The sequence below is a fragment of the Gossypium arboreum genome, chromosome 11 (assembly GCF_025698485.1).
Source record: "Gossypium arboreum isolate Shixiya-1 chromosome 11, ASM2569848v2, whole genome shotgun sequence".
Lineage (NCBI taxonomy): Eukaryota > Viridiplantae > Streptophyta > Magnoliopsida > Malvales > Malvaceae > Gossypium > Gossypium arboreum.
Genome location: NC_069080.1, coordinates 113065774 through 113072842, shown reverse-complemented (window position 1 = coordinate 113072842; position 7069 = coordinate 113065774). Strand labels below are relative to the sequence as shown.

The 7069-nt window shown below is 33.2% G+C and overlaps 1 non-coding gene across 1 annotated transcript; it reads right to left on the bottom strand.

Moving 5' to 3' along the window:
• Positions 1–6054: 6054 nt before the first annotated feature.
• Positions 6055–6161, bottom strand: LOC128284564 (small nucleolar RNA R71). Its single transcript, XR_008274988.1, has one exon. It is a non-coding gene; the product is annotated as a small nucleolar RNA R71 (small nucleolar RNA).
• Positions 6162–7069: the final 908 nt, after the last annotated feature.

Here is a 7069-nt window from a genome sequence, read left to right as displayed (position 1 = left end):
TCTGAATTCTTTAGCCCCATGTTTTCTAATTTTATCAATAAGTGGCTTATGTAATCTCAACAGAGCACTCACTTGAGGTATAGCAGGTACCAGAGAAGGATTAATCGAGGGTGGAGGTTGTTGTACAGCCAGATTCATCTAGATATACTGAGTAAACCAATCGTTCATCATTTGGTAACAGGCTTGCTTAGCTCTCTCTTGGTTACTCGAGGTTGGTCGAGAATCAACCAGTGCTATCCCTTGCGCTGGAGCAGGCACTATACTCTCCACATCAACAGCTACGGCTCAGAAGTCATCACACTATCTCAGTATATAATATGGCATGTATAGCTAGACTCACACGCTTTACGTTAGTCCTAGAATCGACAAAACTGTAGCTCTAATACAAATCAAATGTAACACCCCTAACCCATATTTGTCGCTGAATTAGGGTTACAAGGAATTACCGAACAATTCATAGCTTAAGGAAGCCATTTATTACTATACATTTTAAGATAATATAAACTCAATTAAACGAATTATATATAGATCTCCTTTATAATGTTCAAATAATCAAATTTTAAAATAAATACTTTCATAACAAATTATATATACAAACATTAAGACATTCAAACTCATATATCAAATACATGCCATTAAATCTGTGTTACTTGGAAAATATCAAACATATCTTTATGAACTATTAATTGAGCAAAACATACAAACTAAATTACATCTCATTCACTTACCAGAAATCATTCATAAATTAGTCTTACATAACCAAATACACATGATCATACTATTCTATCACATAAATATGCTACAAACACTTATAAAATGATTTAGTACTACCGCCAAATATACATTATACTTAACGTTACCCATTTTACCGAAACTTATAACAAACATGACAAACATATATTCCTTGTATTAAGTTTAATAACTTAAACTAATTCATAGTACAAATCATGAGTTCCAAGTAAACCAAATTTTAAGACACAACTAAAATACATATATGTATATGCATATATCTAATACGAAAAGCTCCCAAAAATGATTAACCATAATCTATTTACATCATTACTTTAAAACCATGAGCATGTACCAAGCACACATATATGCCATACATATTACTAACTAATACATTACATATTTTAACTTAATAACATCCATCATTTACTCCATTACCGAAACACATAATCAAGTACCACAACACATATATACCTTGGGATAACATATATGCATATATCATCACCACATTATGTGCCAAAATATATTTATATGTGCAAGTACTGAATCATCAATCAAGATATTCCTTACCTAATTTCAACATTTAATTGAATACATTCGACAACCAAGTTAAACCATTCCTACTAAATGCCAGTCAAAATTTAATCATTTTAATCATGAATAACATAACAAACATATTTCATACTTATGTATATGCCATGGCCGATTCAAACAAACCACATCCAAAATCAACAACCACTTTCCATGTATAAAACACTTATCTACTACTAAAGTTTCATAAACTCACATATCATATTAGCCATTTTCACATGGCATGATATATACACAACTTCAAAATCAAACATATTAACTATCCTATACATGACATAGGTTCAAATTTAAACTTATCAAATACCAAAAATAGTCGATAGTGTGATAGACTTTGTTGATGATCCTCAAGCTCGTAACTAGATCTCGAAATCTATAAACAAAGGCAAACATAACACATAGTAAGCTATTAAATCTTAGTAAGTCATAAGCTAATAACAACTAAATGACATTATCAACTTATTTTAACCAAACCAAGTTATACTATCATAGTCACATTTAATCTCAAGTTTAATATTTCATAATTAACATATGCTTTCATAAATAACCTTACCTTAACCGATTTTACTTATATACATATTCCAAGTATCATTCAATTTCAAAGGCATAACATCATTATATAACCGAATGTATTTACACACGTATTGTAACAGTCCAGTTTTGACCTTAGTCGAAATAGTGGTTTTGGGACCATAAATTCGAGTTAGAAAAATATTTTTTATATTTTTTTTGTGCCTATTATAAGTGAATTGACATGTGTGAAAATCTCGTGTGAAAATTTAACTATTTGTGTGCTTAATTTGCAAAAAGGACCTAATCGCATAAAACGTAAAAGTTGAGTGCTAGATGTTAAAGTGCCTATTTGAGTTGGCTTTCTAAATTATGGGTCATTATGTTGTTATTTGTCCATTTGGAATGTTAATGGACTAAAACAACCATTCATTAAAAGGTTTTATAATTGTTTATAAAAGGGCGAAATGGAAAAAATGTTTATTAAGTAATTAAAATAAAAACAAAAGCATGAAATTAGCCATTTGTTCATGCTATTCCACCGAAAATATAAAGAAAAAGAAAAGAGAAAGCTCGGCACTTTGAATTGGTGAATTAGGTATGTGTTTTACTCAGTTTTTGATAATTTCTATGTTTTTGTAATCGTTGCTTCGTATACTATCGAACCCATGCTTCAATTTACGATTTTGGTGATTATTTTGAAATGTGCCATTGATGAAAATGTAAGCTTTGTGATGTTAGTTGATAAATTATGGAAGCTTGATGTTGGGTTTAAATGTTTTGTTTTTGGATTTTTGATGAAATTGAGTAATTTGGGCTAAATTGTGAAAATATTATTTTGAGTGACTAAAATGTGAAATAAATGAAATGTGTGGACTAGTATGAGTACAAGGAGAATTCGGCTAAGCTTGTGTATATGCAAATTATGTGTATTTTGTGAAATAGGGACTAAAGTGTCAAATGTGAAAATGTGAGGGCTAGTTTGCAAAATGTCCTAATTGTGTACATATGGATTGTTTTGAATTATTTGGTGAATAAAAGGGTAAATTTTGAATACATTTAGATCAAGAAAAGAGAAATTCAGACTTAGACCGAGCGAAATCGAAGACTGTAGAATAAACAGTCCGAGTCGGCAAATTTCGAGTACGAGGTAAGTTCGTACTTAAAATGTGATGTTAAGTAAGTTTTGATGCCTTTATTCTACATGAGTTGTATATAATTGAATTGGATAATATGGTGATGAATCGAAATCTTTGGCACTAAGTGTGTCATTTAACCAGCTCCAGCTACTTGAGGCACTAAGTGTGCGCTACCGACTTAGTCTCGGTTATTCGAGATGGCACTAAGTGTGCAGAAATATTTAGCTTCAACTAACCTTATAGCACTAAGTGTGCTGATGTGTAAAAAAAGCGAATAACTTATGGAAAGTCTTATAACATTCATCATAAGGTAAGCACAAAAGTGAATAAGTATGGGAAGCTTCAGGTATGTATAATGCCTAAGTGGTAGTTGATGTTATATATATGAATCATTGAGTTGATTTAGTTATATGGATTGAAATTGTGCAAATACTCATAGGTTATCATTTTATGTTTATATACTATGAATGTTTTGAGTACGAGCTTACTAAGCTTTTGAAAGCTTACTCTGTGTGATTACTGTTTGTTTTATAGTTATCGTAGCTACTAAAGGCTCAGGGATAGTCGAAGATCATCACCACACTATCAATCTCATTTTGGTACTTTTGAAAATGAAATATTTGAAGTATGGCATGTATAAGCTAGTAGTTGTGAAGTATGTGTTGTGATGTATATAGTTAGCCATGAGATTTGGCTAATTTGTGTTTGAAATCATATTTGATAATGGCTTATAATATGTGATGTTAATTTTCAACTATGGTATGTCTTAATTGGATAAAGAAGAGGTAGGTTTGATGAGTTCTTGGTATGAGAATGAATGATGTATGTTTTAGAATAAAGAATGGTTGATTGGGTTTTACATATATGTTTGTTTCCTTATTGTAGGTTTACCCATAATGGGTGGCAAGATGGCTTAAACCAAGCCTGCATTGTAACATCCCTAACCCACATTCGTTTCCAGAACGGCGTTACAAGATGTTACCGTTGTTTACAGAATAATTACACATAATTCCACTATTTGCTCATATTCTAGTCAATCTATCTTCTCGACTAATAGTCACTAAATTATTTATATCTCTAGATACAAGACTCCAAATTAAGTTCCACTAATTTTCCCTGAAACTAGACTCATATATATTCTTACCATAAAAATTTCAAAATTTTTGGTTTATCCAATAGGTACATTTTATTCTTCAAAGTCACCCTTATTTTGCTGTCAGACAGTTCCGACCCCTCTTCACTAAAGATTAATTATTTCTCCATAAAAAATTTAGATAATGTTATTGTTTATTTATTTTGAAAATAGACTCATTAAGGATTCTATACATAAAAATTTAAGCAATCGTACACGGGCGTGTCCCTGCCGAGCCCAAGTATAGTCCTATTCGAAAAAGGCCACTTTTGAGGGCTCTTAGGCATTCTATAACCTATTTAAACACCTGAGGAGGCACTTAGAGGGGAAAAATAGAGTAGGAGACAAGGAATTACTCAAGAAAAGCTGATTGATCCATCTTAGAAGCTGGATTCATCATCAAGACTGAAGATCTCCCTTTATTTTCCTTCAGGAGTTTTAGTTTTTCTTTATGTTTTGTTATGTTTACTATTTTGAGATGTTTTCTTTCATAATTATGAACTAAACCCCCCAAATACCTAAGACGGATTTTGTTATTATTATCTAAATTGTACGATAAATATTGGACTTGTTCTTAATTATGTGTTCTTAATTCTTTTGTTAATATTCGAGGATATTGATTCAAGTTAATGCACTTATTCAGAGGAGGAAAAGTCTCTGCCTAAGAGTAAATTTGTCGTAATTAAGCGGAGTTCATTGTGCGCCTAGAGATAGGGTGACAAGATTTTTCCGGATTAGGGTAAAGCCTAATAAGGGAGTCCATAGATCGAGTTAATGCAACACTAGGGTGTTAATTAGAAAGAGATTTCAATTAATTAACCTAGGGTTAAACGTTATTAGTCTCGAGAGAGATAATAATATAACTTAGGGATTTCTACGGATGAAGTGAAATAAATAAATCGTCTGATTCAGAGTTAAATAACAAGTGAAGTCTAGGTGGATTTTTCCTTGGGTATTGTCTTCATCAATCGAGTTTTCCCAAAAGCTTTTCCCCAATTTTCTCTCTGTGCACCCTTAGTTCAGTTAATTAGTTTAGATAAAAAAATCCCTTAATTTTTAGGCTAGATAATAAAAAGAAAGTAATTACTAGTACTCTTGGTTCCTTTGGGTTCGACAATCTGGTCTTGCTAAAGCTATACTACTGTTCGATAGGTACATTTGGCTTCATCGTGATAATAGTTAGTTTCAAGAATGATTAATTATAAATTTTTAAAACCTGTCTTGAGTTTCACGTATCAAGTTTTTAGCGCTGTTGTTAGGGAACTAAGATATTAGGAGCATTCGATTTTTATTACTTTAGCCATATTTACTTTTAGTGCAATTTGTTTTTAGTTTAATTTCACTTTTCCAACTTTTATTTTCTTCTGACAGGTTTTTCTAGCTTATGACCAGAAGAAACCCGTCAGGACCATTACTTTTCAATAGTAAGATCGATCACACAGTTTGCAGAAATCGAAGAGAAATAAGGTGAAGCTTAAGATACACAGAGGAAGGGCCAGAGGACGATATTCACACCACAACCGAGGAGATGGCTGAAAACCAGGAAAATTCGCTACCTCCTACGATTTCTGCTAATCAAAATCCTGCTCTGCGTACTATGTATGATTATGCTAAACCTTCTTTAACAAGAACTGAATCAAGCATAGTTAGGCTGCTATTGCTGCAAATAATTTTGAATTGAAACCTAACACAATTCAAATGATATAGTAATTTGTTCAGCTTGATGGTTTGCAGGACGAGGATCCCAACGCTCACTTGGAAAACTTTCTAGAGTTTTACGATACATTTAAAATCAATGGCGTTTCTGCTGATGCCATTCGTCTTCGGTTATTTCTCTTTTCATTGAGGAACAAAGCTAAACAGTGGTTGAACTCGTTACCACGAGGGTCAATCACTACTTGGGAACAAATGACCGAAAAGTTTTTATTAAAATATTTTCCACCGGCTAAAATGACTAAATTATGTAATGATATCTTTTCTTTTGTGTAGATGGATTTAGAAACACTTTACGATGCATATGAGAGATACAAGGACCTTTTGAGAAGATGCCCTCACCATAGGTTAACACTCTGGCTATAGGTTCAAACGTTTCAAAATGTCTTGAATCCTTCGACTAGGCAGATGATTGACGCAGCTGCTGGTGGAACTATCAATAATAAGACACCTGAGGATGCTTATGATTTTATAGAAGAGATGTCACTAAATAATTATTAGTGGCAAGTCATGAGGACAAAGCCATCGAAAATAGCCGGTACTTTTAACGTCGATTCGGTTACCATGCTCTCTAATTAGGTAGAACTTTTGAATAGAAAAATTGATGATTTTCTTGGTTCTTCACATGTTCACCCAGTAATGCAGTGTGAAGCAAGTGGAGGTGGGTCAAACAATTCAGAATACCCACCCTATGGCCACAACATGGAGAACGAGCAGTTAAATTACGTGGGTAATAATCCTTGATCTCAAAATATTCCTTATAGTAATACTTACAATGCAGGTTAGAGGAACCACCCAAATTTCTCATGGGGAGGCCAAGGGAATCAGAGACCACCACCTCCAGGCTACCAACAAACACCTTACCAACAAGAGAAAAAGCTGAACCTTGAGGAGATGCTAACAAAATTCATCTCGGTGCCAGAAACTCATTTTCAGAATACTAAGACAGCACTTAAGAATCAACAAGCATCGATCCAAGGGCTCGAAACTCAGATAGGACAGCTCACCAAATTAATATCTGAACGACCACAAGGTAGCCTGCCGAGTAATACTGAATCTAACCTAAGGGAACAACTCAACACAATTACCATCCAAGACAAGGAAGGGTTAGTGGAACCTGAACCGAAACCTAGGCAAGTAAAAGCAGAAGTAAGGAAGACCATAGTGAACAAACACTAGTAAGTAAAGAGTACAAACCTCGTGTGCCATACCCCAATGCGACGAGGAAAGACTGCATAGACGAACAATTTGGTAAATT